General features: G+C 35.5%; 1 pseudogene; it reads right to left on the bottom strand.

Moving 5' to 3' along the window:
- LOC123248359 overlaps positions 1-12,855 on the bottom strand; it is a 34,862-nt pseudogene extending 22,007 nt beyond the window's left edge.
- Positions 12,856-13,269: the final 414 nt, after the last annotated feature.

Raw genomic sequence — 13,269 nt, 5'->3', positions numbered from 1 at the left:
TCCTTACCATAAACCTAAATCTACCTCCCTGAACATTCTACCCTTTTAGAAAGGGTAGAAACAAAGAAAACAAGTCAAATCATTCTTTCTTCTGTGTGTCAGTTCTTTAAATATGCAAGACAGCCAGTTAATTAGTGGCCCTCCTAAAACATGGCACCAAAGATAATAGTCTGGATATCGTCTTAGATGTTTGTGTACTTTATGCTTCTTACTGTAGCCTTGGGTGACATTTGCCATTTTGGGATGCCCTATCACATTGTTGACTTGGTAAATTTGAAACCTGTTGTTGTTGTTGCTGTTTTGGTAATAAGAATTATTGGATATATATATGGATATATATATATATATATATATATATCCTCCCATCTTATGTTTTTTAACCTTTAAAAAAATCCCAAGTGTAAAATATTAAGACTTAATTTACTAGTGACACATTTTGTTCAGTCCATTATCCTAATCTTTTAAGATCCTTTTGTATTCATGCTATGCCATTCAATAGGGTAACATCCCTCTAAAATCCTGGTCATCCTAGAATTTGATTATTATTCCATCTATGTTTTCATCCAGATTATTAGTAAGAATATTGAACACTACCCATCCAAGGACAGAGTTCCTTTGATATTCTTCTAAAACTATCCCTCTAATTCAGACATTTTTAATCAGAAGATTTTGGATAGACTTCAAGAGACGTGAACTTAGAAAAAACTTACATATGCAATTTCAGCTGTAGGTTAGGGAAAATAAACATTTCTTTCAACTATGAATTTATAAAAATATTCTAGGAAAAGGTACATAGGATTTACTAGACTGCCAAAGGAGTACATGGCACAAAGAAATCCTACTTTAATATTACTCAATTAGTGTCTACCCATTTAGTCTAGGAAGTCAATCAGTTCCCAGATTTTTCACTGTCCTCTCATCTTCCCTTTGTCTTTTTTGGCTTATACAGGATTTTAACAGGAAAGAGTTTACCTTCTATTGTTATTTTGGTGTGGGGGATAGTTATCCACAGGTACCTATTTTGTTGATTTCATAGCTTATCTTGCTCTAGCATCCCTAAAAAACAGGCACCAATTTGAAGAAGCCAGTGATGAAACTGAAGTCAGTTATAGCTGAGGAGCTTCTGTCTGAATTGTTACCACTGGGCTACTTTCCATTATCCTCTCCCCAAAGAAGGGAATACAGAGACACAGAACTTAACAAGGTGATTTGTCTGATCCTGTCCAGAGGCAGGAGATAGGAGTATGTAATACTTTTCAACACCATGCCTCTAAGACAATATCTGATCTCCACTGAAAGTTTCCCTAGTCTGCTTTTAGGATATAGGATGAGTAGGCAGCTCTGAAAATTCAGCATTTCAAACAGTCAAGATTTCTTTTCTAAAAACATATGAGAGATGGTTAATCAGCTTACATTCTATTAAAAAGGCTGACTTTTTTTAAGTTAGAAAAATACCACAAAAACCTAAAAATTATTGCAATTTGATTATTTTTATATTCCTATAACTTAAAAAGACCATAACTAGCCTTTGTTTTCTAAAGCCAAACAACTCCCTTCCCTTTGGTTTTCCTTCTGTGTAGGTAAACACAGGATTCCTTTTTATTTTTCTTTTACTTTGAAGTTTATGGAGGGTCAAGAGGTGACTTTTGATTTATGGGTTCCTTTCTTGGTTTATAGAGCCATTGTTTTGTGTACTTAATGCTTGTGGATCCTCCATAATGATATCTGATGAACAGTTACGCTCTGAGACCAGTCTGTTGAACAAAGTCTATTGTATAAGGTTACACATAAGCAGGAAAATAAGATCATGAGGGTCTCCTATTACATAGGTGTCAAACTCTTATACACTTTCCATTTGTCCTGTAAACAAAACCCCACAGTGCAGCCCCATACAGATTAAAACATTATTGGGAAATGTTTAACCAAATAAATAAAAATATGATAGAGATATTGCTAATTTGTAGCTTTCTAAGTCAATATGTGGTCTGCAATGGTTATTTCTATTTGAATCTGAAATCAAAGAAGAGGATACTGAGAAAATTAAATAATTCTGCCCCCAAAACCTTCACTTATTTTGGGGGTGATAACAAGCTATCCCTTGACTTTACAAAGCCTAGAATAAAAAGCTCAAGTTATTTTAAGTCTCTGTCTGTAAAGAGACAAAAAGTTAGTCTATACTGCCCCATGACAATGTGGTCAGTGAAAAATTTAGCTGTTTAAGTGGCTGGACTTTCCCCAGGTCACTGAAATTTAAAGAGTCTTGACAACACTTGCATACTTTCATTAAATTAAAAAGGTTTGAGCTTAGTACTTGTCAAGAATATTCTCTCTCAAATGAATCTGTATCCTTATCAACTAGGGAGTTCCCTCAACAATGCATATCATTCTTTCATGCCTATGTAACTTGTGTAACTCTCAAATACGTTCTTCCAAAAGTTGGCCCCTGGTAATCATCCCAATGTATTGGAAACCTTTGATTTTTCCTGATATCTCAAGGATACAGTGGAGGTCTCAGATTGTCTACTTGTTAAAATAGGAAGCCTCCCAGATGAGCTTCTCTTTCTCCTGCTCTCACATCCACAGTGGCCTCCCTGGCAGCTGCCTTGTCTCTTTCTCAATAGCAGAGATTCTGAACCAGGGGTCAATAGACAACTGCCTCCCACCCCAGCCCAGGGGTCCATCCATAGATCTGAGAGAGGTCCATGAACTTTCCCCACCAAGTTTAAAATGAAATTTAGAATTTTCTCCAGTCAAGAATTTAGAAAAAGTTTCTCAGAAGGAGACCAAAAAAATGTTAAGGAACCTGGCTCTGTAGGATGGCATTCCATGATTACTCCCCTATGGGATTTTGTATTCTTGGGTTTTCTGCCCATTTATCCTCCAAACTGAAGTTGCCTTAAAAAGATGACTTGAGGGCACATTCATGCTACTTGCCAATATACCCAAACTACTAATTAAGGCTATATACACAACAGATATCCAGTTCAACTAGTGATGATCAGAAATATCATATCTTCCCAATCAACAGAGAAGTCTTGAATCTTTGTGAAAGTTTAATAAGCTACCAAGAGAAGCGGCAGTATTTCCATCTCAAAGTATCTTTTTAAAATAGAGCTCAGTGTGTATCAAATTGCTTGCTATTTTAGGGAGGAGGGAAGGGAGAAAAAGAAGGAAGGGATGAAGGGAACAAGGGAGAGAATTTGTCTTAAATTAAAAAAGAACAAAGATTAAAATTGTTTTTCCATGTAATTGAGGGGAAAAATAAAATATTATTAAAAAAATAAATAAAATGGAGCTCAGTCTTTGAATGGACTTGGAGACTTCTTGAGATTCAGAGATCACTGATTCAATGAAATTATTTCCATTATTGATAAAAAGCAAGAAGCAGCTTAGCAAATATATTATGTACTTAGTTGCAAAAGTCATGCTATGTGCCAGGCACTGGGGATAAATGTATAAAGACTGAAACAATCCCTACTTGCAAAGAGCTTACATTTTGATGAAGAAGGAAACATAGTGGATAGAGAGCCAGGCTTGGAGTTTGGAGAATCTGGCATCAAATCTTGCCTCAGACACATTCTGGGCAAGTCACTTAACTCCAATAGCCTAGACATTAATGCTCTTCTGACTTGGAATCAGTACTTAGTACCAATTCTAAGATAGAAAGTAAGGATTTAGGAAATGAAAAAAGAAAAAAAAACATGTATTTAAATATATGTAGCATAAGCATAAATGAATAAAAACAAATATATACAAAGTAGTTAATAAATGGTAGTTTTGAAGGGCACTAATATTTGGGAGATCAGGAAAGGCTTTATGTAGAAGAAGGTGACTGATCTGCATCTTAAAGGAAGAGAGAAACTCTTTCATATGGAAGTAAAAAAGGAATGTGCTCCAGACATCAGGTACAGCCAATGCAGTGGTTTAGAGAAAAGAGACAAGAGTCAGAAATGAAGAAAAGAGAGGTTTGTCAGCTGAACTGTAGAGTGAAGGAAGAGAGTAATGTCCAAAGGGACTGGAGAGTTAGGTCGGGGGCAGGTTCTGTAGTGTTTTAAAAGTTAAATAGTTAATAGTTTTGTCCTAGAGGTAATAGGAAGCCATTGGAATTGATTTAGTAGGGAATTCACATGGACAAATCTGCACTAAAGGAAACTTATTTTGTTAGTAGTTTTAGGATGGGTCAAAGTAGAGATGAGGCAAGAAGACCAGGTAGGAGGTTACTGCAACAATCCATGTGAACAAGATGGTAGTTGGGAAGTGGAGGGTCAAATATGAGAGATGTTGAGAACATAGAAATGAGATCTGACAATTGATCAGACATGTGGGGTGGGAGAGAGGAAGGATTTGAGGATAACTTGTCTATTTGATTGAAGTTTCTTTTTCCCCCAATATTATTCATATTTGCACTAGGATGATTGCTTAGAGTCTATATCCCCAATCATATCCCCATTGACCCATGTGCTCAAGCAGTTGTTTTTCTTCTGTGTTTCTACTTCCACAGTTCTTCCTCTGAATGTGGCTAGTTTTCTTTCTCATAAGTCCCTCAGAATTGTCCTGGATCATTGCATTGTTGCTAGTAGAGAAGTCCATTACATTCTATTGTGCCACACAGTGTATCCATCTCTGTGTATATTGTTCTGGTTCTGCTCCTTTCATTCTGTATCAGTTCTTGGAGGTCATTCCAGTTCACATGGAATTCCTCCAGTTCATTATTCCTTTCAGCACAACAGCACAATTTGTTCAGCCATTCCCCAATCAAATGGCATCCTCTCATTATCCAATTTTTTGCCACATAAAAAAAAGTGCAGCTATACATATTTTTGTTTTTGTACAAGTCTTTTTCCTTATGATCTTTTTGGGGGTATAAATCTAGCAGTGGTATGACTGGATCAAAAGGCATACAGTCTTTTAAAGGCCTTTGGGCATAGTTCCAAATTGTCATCCAGAATGGTTGGATCAATGCACAACTTCACCAGCAATGCATTAATGTTCCAATTTTGCCACATCCCCTCCAACATTTTTTACTGTCCTTTGCTGTCATTTTAGCCTTGATTGAAGTTTCTTAAGAGCAGCAGCTGTCTTTTGCCTCTTTTGAATCCCTAGTGCTTAGCACAGACTTGGCACATAATGGGCATTTGATAAATATTGATTGAATTGAATTGAAAACTGGGAGACTAGAGAGATAGTGGTACCTTCGACAGAAATAGCTAAATTTAGAGAGGGGAGAGTTAAGGAGGAAAGATAATAAATTCAGTTTGGGGCATGTGTTTACAATGATCAGAAACAATAGAAAAGAAGAGAAATTTACAAAGAGAATATAAGATATGGACTTAGAGAAAGCACATAAGTTGAGGTCATCTGACCTCTGGAAGACTAAATGAGGGCATGTGTGATTCTGGAAGTTTTCAAGTAAATTCCGGATGATTATTTGCTAAGTGTGTCATATTGGGGAGCTATTTGGGCAGATAGTGGATTAGATTAGATGGCCTTTGAGGTCCTGTCCATCTCTGAAAAATTTTGTGAGTCCATGCTCTGGTTGATAAAAAGAGGATTCCTTGAGGCTATCTACACTGTGGAATACTACCAGTGAAAAAATAAGACTGTTTTACCTTCAAATTGAAGAATAAAAAGAAGCAACAACAGAGTTCCCTGTGGCTAGAGCAATGGGAAGAGGGAGTAATTGTGTCCAAAGCAATCAGGAGTGACAGGAGGATGCTTGAGACTAATGTAGATTTGTTGATTTTCTAACTCCTTTTGCATTTATTGCCTGTAGTGATTAATTAGCACCTTGTTATATATGTGATGAGACTGTGAACTAAAGAGACTGGTTTTCTTGTGTTGCTTGTGAAAATAAGTCAGATTTACTTTTAAATCATTTATTCTGAATTTAACTTTAACCATGAACAAAACTAATTAAACCCACTTTGTTATAATTACATTAAAAAAAATAAAGTTCTATATATTAAATGACTATATTTTTTCAGTTATTCCTACTGTGTCCTCTTCAGCATTCTTTATCTTTTGATTCAAAATTTGTTCTTTGAGGTTTTGAAAAAAAATACATCTTTGGACACATCTAACCAGATTTTTTTGTAGGCTAATCCTTAAATTTATTTTTTCAAAAAATCTCCAGTGCCTTGGACATGTAGGTATATAACAAGGTTTTTTAACTTAAGTTGCACTCAAAGAACTTATTTTCCACTGGTGGGAAAATGAGTTTGTACCTAAATGTGAGATACAAATGCTTGTGGGTTGTCTAAATATTTAAGTGTAATAATTAAGGTAGAAGTTCTCAAATTTTTCAGTCTTAGGACCATTTTCCACTCTTAAAAATTATTAAAACAATTCTTAAAATAAAAGGTCCCCCAAAGAGCTTTTGTTTACACCCCATAGCCATTAATTCTTAATATATTTCAAATTAAAACACATGAGTACTATTATAAAAATAATTTTAATCTCATGGACCTCATAAAAGGGTCTTGCTTTGAAAACTGCCGACCCAACCCACTTTGGCAGAGAAGGGAAGGACCCATATCTGCACCAACATCACAATAGCTAGAAGGAGTAGGAGTCAAGGTAGGATGGCCAAAACTGGTCAATGTTCTTTCTAGTCTCTAAGATGGATATAGGGCTATAAGATATAGGTATAAGAGTCTGAATTCAAGAGGAAAGTTGCTTCCTTGATTGCTCTTAAGATAGAAGTTAGACTTTAGCTTACATTCACCAGCTTCCAGCTTTGCCTTTCTTCACCAAATGCTAGTTTATTTGTTTTTCTTTTGTTTTGCCCTTTTCTTCTCTACTAGAATCCATACTAAGTATTAGTTCTAAGCCAGAACAGTGTTAAGGGCTAGGTAATTGGGGTTGACTTGCCCAGGGATGCACACACAAAATATGGACAGCTTGAGTGCATACATATCTATAGTGCACACAATTAACCATAAATAACAAAGGAAAGCATAACTAATTGATAAAACAAAGCTAACTGACCACAACATTATCAACAGGCCTACATAAAAATGTAGCTTAAATATATAAGTGCTATTATAGCCACAAACTAGTGAGTAAACTAATACAGAAATGGCTATATCATGACCAAAACAAAACATAGTCAAAAGAATAAGCAACAAAAAAGAATATAAATAGCAAAAAGTGTATATACATATATAGTAAAACAATAAAGTATACTCAAATATATAATAATTAATAACAACAAATGGAAGACCCACTTTACATAGAAAATCTTTAACTGTTGCCTGGCTATATATGTAACTTCTCTAGGAATACTTGTAACATAAGTCTAGAGACTGATCTCATGAGTCACCTTTCTCCCCTCGTCCCCAACCCTAAATTCTAATTATTATTCATGAGATTATTATTTATTATATATTTATACATAAATATATTATAATAAATAATTAATAGAATAGTGATTATTAATTCTAAGACATAAGAGCAGCAAGGGTTGGCATTTGGGGTTAAGTGACTTGCCCAGTATCACACAGCTAGGAAGTGTCTCCCACCTGCTCCATCTATTTCTTTTCATTAATTGATCTCCTGTTTCTATACCTGAACAAGTAGATGATATGAGATGACCATTAGGATTATTAAAACATTTTTGTCTGTACCTGGCTCACAGCAGGAACAGGTTGGCTATTAATATGTCTGTGCTCTGTAGATTGCATTTGTACCCCAGGAGTCTCTGTGGCAATTCTAAAGAAGAAAGGAAATGCCTCTGGGTTCAATCTTCCTGCACTGTAGTTTCTTTTACTGGAAATATCACTTTCAGTACCCATATCTGGGCCAGTTAGACTGCACAAATAAGAAATGGTTTCTTTTGCTCAGAATTGAGGGCTCAACAATTTTCTCTATCTGTTCATTGGAAAGACCAAATTCTATGGGCAATAGATGGTTGGAATAAGTAGTCTCAAGAAAGTTACCTTCATTTTGAGGACTATTTTGTGAAGAGGTAAGGTGGCCCCTTGCTCAATAATTTGTATAAATTAGTATTCAATGACTATCTAATGTGTGAATCCTTTGAATGCCAGGATTTCTCAATAGAACTCAATCCTTGTTGGAGGTCTTGAAAGCCTATGCTAGCATCATATCATGTCTTTTGTTTCCTTCAAACCTCTTCTGAGATAAAGGCTTGGCTTATTGATAAGTCTTATCTCAGCTTCTCTTTCAAATGAAAAATATACTGAGTGTTAGTAGTTGCCCACTTCCTTCATCTGAAGAATCAAAACAGAAGATGATAGGTATTAGGCATGATTGTCACCTAACCACTTCCTGGTGGAATTTTATGTATATACTCGAAATGACATTTGCTGACATTTTTGTTCTAATCTCAGAAGTCCCTTCATATTCACCAGTGTGCATCTGAAAAATTCAGACCAAGAGGTGGCTTTTTAGATAGAGAGTTAGGATTAGAGATGGAAAGTCTTGGGTTCAAATTTAGCTTCAGATACTTCCTAGATATGTAACCCTGGGCAAATAATTTGATCCCAGTTGCCTAGCCCTCACCACTCTTCTCCCTTAGAATGGATACTTATTGTTTTCTAAAAAAGAAAGAAAAACTTCAGGTGGTGAGTCTCTTTGGGAATTTCAGGAATAAGCTTTAGAGTTTTTAATACTTGACAATGTCCAGATATCATTAAGTAGCTTGCTTTCAAGTCTCTCCTCTTAGTTAATATTGATTCTGGCAGGAACTTCATGTTATTTTTGTTCATTCATTCAGTTGTGTCTGATTCTTTGTGACTCCATGGATCTACTATCTTCACTATTTCCTGATGTTTGTCCAAGTTCATTGCTTCCAGGAAAACACCATCTGTTAATCTCATCATCTATCATCCCTTTCTCTTTTTCAGTCTTTCCTAACTTCAGGAGCTTTTCCAATGAGTCCTATTTTTTTTTTAAATTATGTGGCCAGAGCATTTAAGCTTAATCTCCAATATTTGCCTTTCCGATGAATAGTCTGAATTAATTTCTTTAAGTTTTGATTGATTTGATCTCCTTGCTGTCCAAGGGATTCCCAAAAGTCATTTCCAACACTGTAATTCAAAAGTGTCATTTTTGTGGCTCGCAGCTTTCCTTGTAGTCAAGCTCTCACTGTCAACTACTGCTTTGACTATATGGATGTTTGTCAGCAAGGTGATGTCTCTGCTTTTTAGTATGATGATTTTAGAATGGCAGACTTGCCATAGCTTTCCTTCCAAGGAACAAGAATCTCTTAACTTCATGGATGTAGTCACCACATGTAGTGATCGTTGAGCCCCAGAATGTAGAATCCGACTCTATTTCCATTTCTTCTTTCTCTATTTGCCAGGAAGTGATGAAACCAGTTTTGCCATGATCTTAGTGTTTTTTTTTTTTCCTTTAAATGTTAAGCTCTGAGCCAGCTGTTACACTCTCCTCTTTCACCCTCTTCTTTAACTGATCAGAGTGGTAGCATTTACATATTTGAGATAGTTGTGATTTCTCCCAGAAACCTTAATTCCAGCTTTGAATTCATCCAATCTGGCATTTTGCAAGATGTGCTCTGTAATATACAGCCTTGCCACACTCCTTTTCCAATCGCAAACCAATCAGTTGTTCCATGTTCGGTTCTAATTGTTGCTTCTTTACTGGCATATAGGTTTCTCAGGAAACAAGTAAGATGGTTTGGTACTCCCATCTCTTTGAGGACTTATTCTGTTGTTGTGATCCACACAGCCAAAGGTTCTAGTGTAGACAATGAAGCAGAAGTAGATGTTTTTCTGGAACTCTCTTGCTTTATAATCTAGTGAATGATAGCAATTTGATCTTAAGTTCCTCTGACTCTTCAAAAATCAGCCTGTGCTTCTGGTAATTCCCATACCTAACTTACAGATTCTTAAGTATAACCTTCCTAGCATATGGAATGAGCAAGCACTTGTTTAGTAATTTGAACATTCTTTGTCATTGTCCTTATTTAGGATTAATATATAAATTGACCTTTTTCCAATCAGTAGCCACTATTGATTTTTCAAATTTGCTGACATAATGAGTATTGTACTTTAATAGCATCATCTTTTAGGAGCTTAAATAGCTCAACTGGAATTCTATCACCTCTACCTTCCTTATTAGCAATGCTTTTTAAGGCTTATTTGACTTTATTCTCTAGGATGAATGGCTCCAGATCAGTAATCATACCATTGTGATTATTGGTGATATTAAGATTTTTTTGGTATAGTTTTTTCTGTATTTTCTTGTTACTTTTTCTTAATTTCTTCTCCTTCTGTTAAGTCCCTATCATTAAAAAACCCTTAAATTTTGTCTTAACAGTGATATAGAGATAAAGTATTGGTTCCAAGACAGGAGAGTAGCAAGGGACAGGCAATTGGAGTTAAGTGACTTACCTAGAGTCACACAGTCCAAGGCCAAATTTGAACCCAGGTCCTCTTGACTGTGGATATAGTCGCTTGATATCTGTAATTTTCTTGAAATTTCTTGTCTTTCCTATTCTATTGTTAATTTAAAAAAACCTGATCATCTTGCTATTCTCTGGAATTCTACATTAAGTTGGGTATATCTTTCCTTTTCTCCTTAATTTCTTTCCTCAATTATTTGTAAAGCCTCATGAGATAGTCATTTTGCTTTCTTGCTTTTCTTTTTATTTGGGATGTTTTTTGTTACTGCCTCCTTTAAAATATTGTGAATTTCTGTCCATAGTTCTTTGGCACTTTGTCTACCCGATCTAATCCCTTAAAATCTATTCATCGCCTTCTCTTTATGTTCATAAAGGACATATGTCATATCCATATGGTTTGATGGTTTTCCCTATTTTCTTAAATCATCTGTCTAAATTTTGCAATAAGAAGCTCATGACCTGAGTCACAGTCAACTCTAGGTCTTATTTTAATGGACTGCATAAAGCTTCTCCACCTTTGGCTGCAAAGTATATAATCAATTTGATTTCAATATTGATCATATGATGATGTCCATGTGCAGAGTTGCCATTTGGGTTGTTGAGAATGAGTGTTTGCTGTGATCAGTAATTTATTTTGATTGAGCTCTATTGGTCTTTGCTTTGTTTTATTTTGTACTCCAGGGCCAAACTTGTTATTACAGTTGGCTTTTGATTTCTTACATTAACATCCTAATGCCCATTGATGAATATGATATCTTTTTTTTGACATTACTTCTAGAAGATATTGTAGGTCTTCATAGAATTGAGCAACTTTGGCCTCTTTGATATGATGTTAAATGGTTTGCCTTAGATTCAAATGGATAGTCTGTCTTTTTGAAATAATATCTCATTAACTGCTTTTCCTCACCCTTTTATTCGCTATGGGGGCTGTTCTACTACTTCTAAAGGATTCTTGCCACAGTAGTAGTGTCTTTAATGACCACCTGAATTAAATCTACTCATTCTCATTTATTTAAGTTCACTGACACTTAGGATGTAAATATTTAAATTTTCCATTTTTTTGTTTGACTACATCCAGTTTAACTTGGTTCACCAGATTTACATTCCAGGTTCCTATGCAATATAGATCTTTATGGTATTGGATTTTACCTTCATCACTAGACACATCCACAGCTAAGCTTCTTTTCAGTTTTGGCCCAACAACTTCATTCTTTCTGTAGCTACTTGTAGTTAGTTGTTCTCTGTTATTCCCCACAACGTGTTGGACATCTTCTGACTGAGGGACTCATCTTCTGATGTCATATCTATTATAATTTTAATACTGTCCATGGGGTCTTCTTGGCAAAGATACTGAGTGGTTTGCTATTTCATCTTCCAGAGGATCACCTTTTGTCAAAGGGAAGAGATTCTATCAAACTCCATCTATGTTGCAGACATGGACATATAACCTGAAAATATGGTCTAATTGGTCTGAAAGATGAAAATGCTGTCTCTGAGCTTACTTAGCTTAGCAGCAAAGTTGTCCAAATTGGCCTTTAGCCTGCATTTCGGTCACTGTTGTCCATTTTCTTTTTTTTGAGGCAGTTTTAGGTTCTGTAGTCTTTGGAACCTAGTGATATCTGACATTATAGAGAGCCAGCTCCCTATATGGTTTTGGGGTCCTGAGTGGCATTAGTGACATCAGATTAAGACAGAAAAAAGAAAATGAGAACAACCAGACTAGTGGTTAGCCCATGTTCATCTGAACTCTGTGGGCTTTGGAGTTTATTATATACTGATTTCAAACAAAGAACACAAAGAAAGAGTCATAGTTGTGAAGGGGTAACAAATCATACACAACCCATTAAAGTCTAAAGAGTAAAGGTATATAAGTACAAAGACAATGGCCAAATTCCAACCATCAATTAGTAGGGGATAATTCTGGGAGTGGAAATATTTTATGGAGATGCTCTGGATTATAGGTTTGCACCTGGTCAAATAAAGTCCAGACTAAAGGATCCAGCCTTATCTAAGTATGCAGTCTTATCTAAGTAATGTTTGTTAGGGTTCAGGCTTCTTAATTATCAAGGAGAGAAATTTTTACCTCAGTAGTTGTTGGTCTTCTAAGGACTCAAAGCTTTTCAATAAGTCTATAATGTTTTTCCAATAAGAAAAGGTATGGATCATAAAAGGTATCAAAAGAGGGGTCTCAGATCTTTATCTATTCTCTTATTGGCTTCCCACATGACATAAGTGAGTTGACCTCTTTCAGGTATATGATGCCACTTCCTGGGTCTATTTTCTGGAGTAGTGCAAGAGCTAAAAAAAAAAAAAAAGTAGGAATTCTTTGTTTTTCAAGCAGGGAAGTTGGCAGTGTAGAAATCCTACCTCATAAGTTGCAAAAGATATTTTTTACAATATTCTAGAGAGGTACCATTAGAAACTTCCGTGATATAAAGTTCTTCTGTTTGTCCACCAGGAGATTCACCCATGCGTCCCTGAATATTGTCCTAAAGGGAGAAAATTTTACCACCTGGTCCTTGGCCTGGTTTTGTGTTTCAGGTGAATTTCACATGAGAGAAGATCCAGACTAGGGTCTGGGCCAAAGAGTCTGCCCATAATCTCATGAGCTTAAAGTTCCAAATAAATGATAATTTATTTGCGATAAAACAACTATGATAAACAACTGCTTTAGCAACTTGCACTTCATAGAATTTCTTTTTTTTTTTTCTTCAAATTCCCTGGTATTTATTTTGTACATACATATGCAGACACATATACATGCTCATATATGTACATGAATATATATGCATACATATACACATTGGTCTCTGTATGTGAGTCTATGAATTGAATAATTAAATTCAAACATCCTGAGGGCAACAATCATTTCATTTTATATATGA

This window comes from Gracilinanus agilis, chromosome 1, assembly GCF_016433145.1.
Source record: "Gracilinanus agilis isolate LMUSP501 chromosome 1, AgileGrace, whole genome shotgun sequence".
Lineage (NCBI taxonomy): Eukaryota > Metazoa > Chordata > Mammalia > Didelphimorphia > Didelphidae > Gracilinanus > Gracilinanus agilis.
Note: the sequence above shows the minus strand (reverse complement) of the source record. Positions and strands in the feature narration are given on the sequence as shown.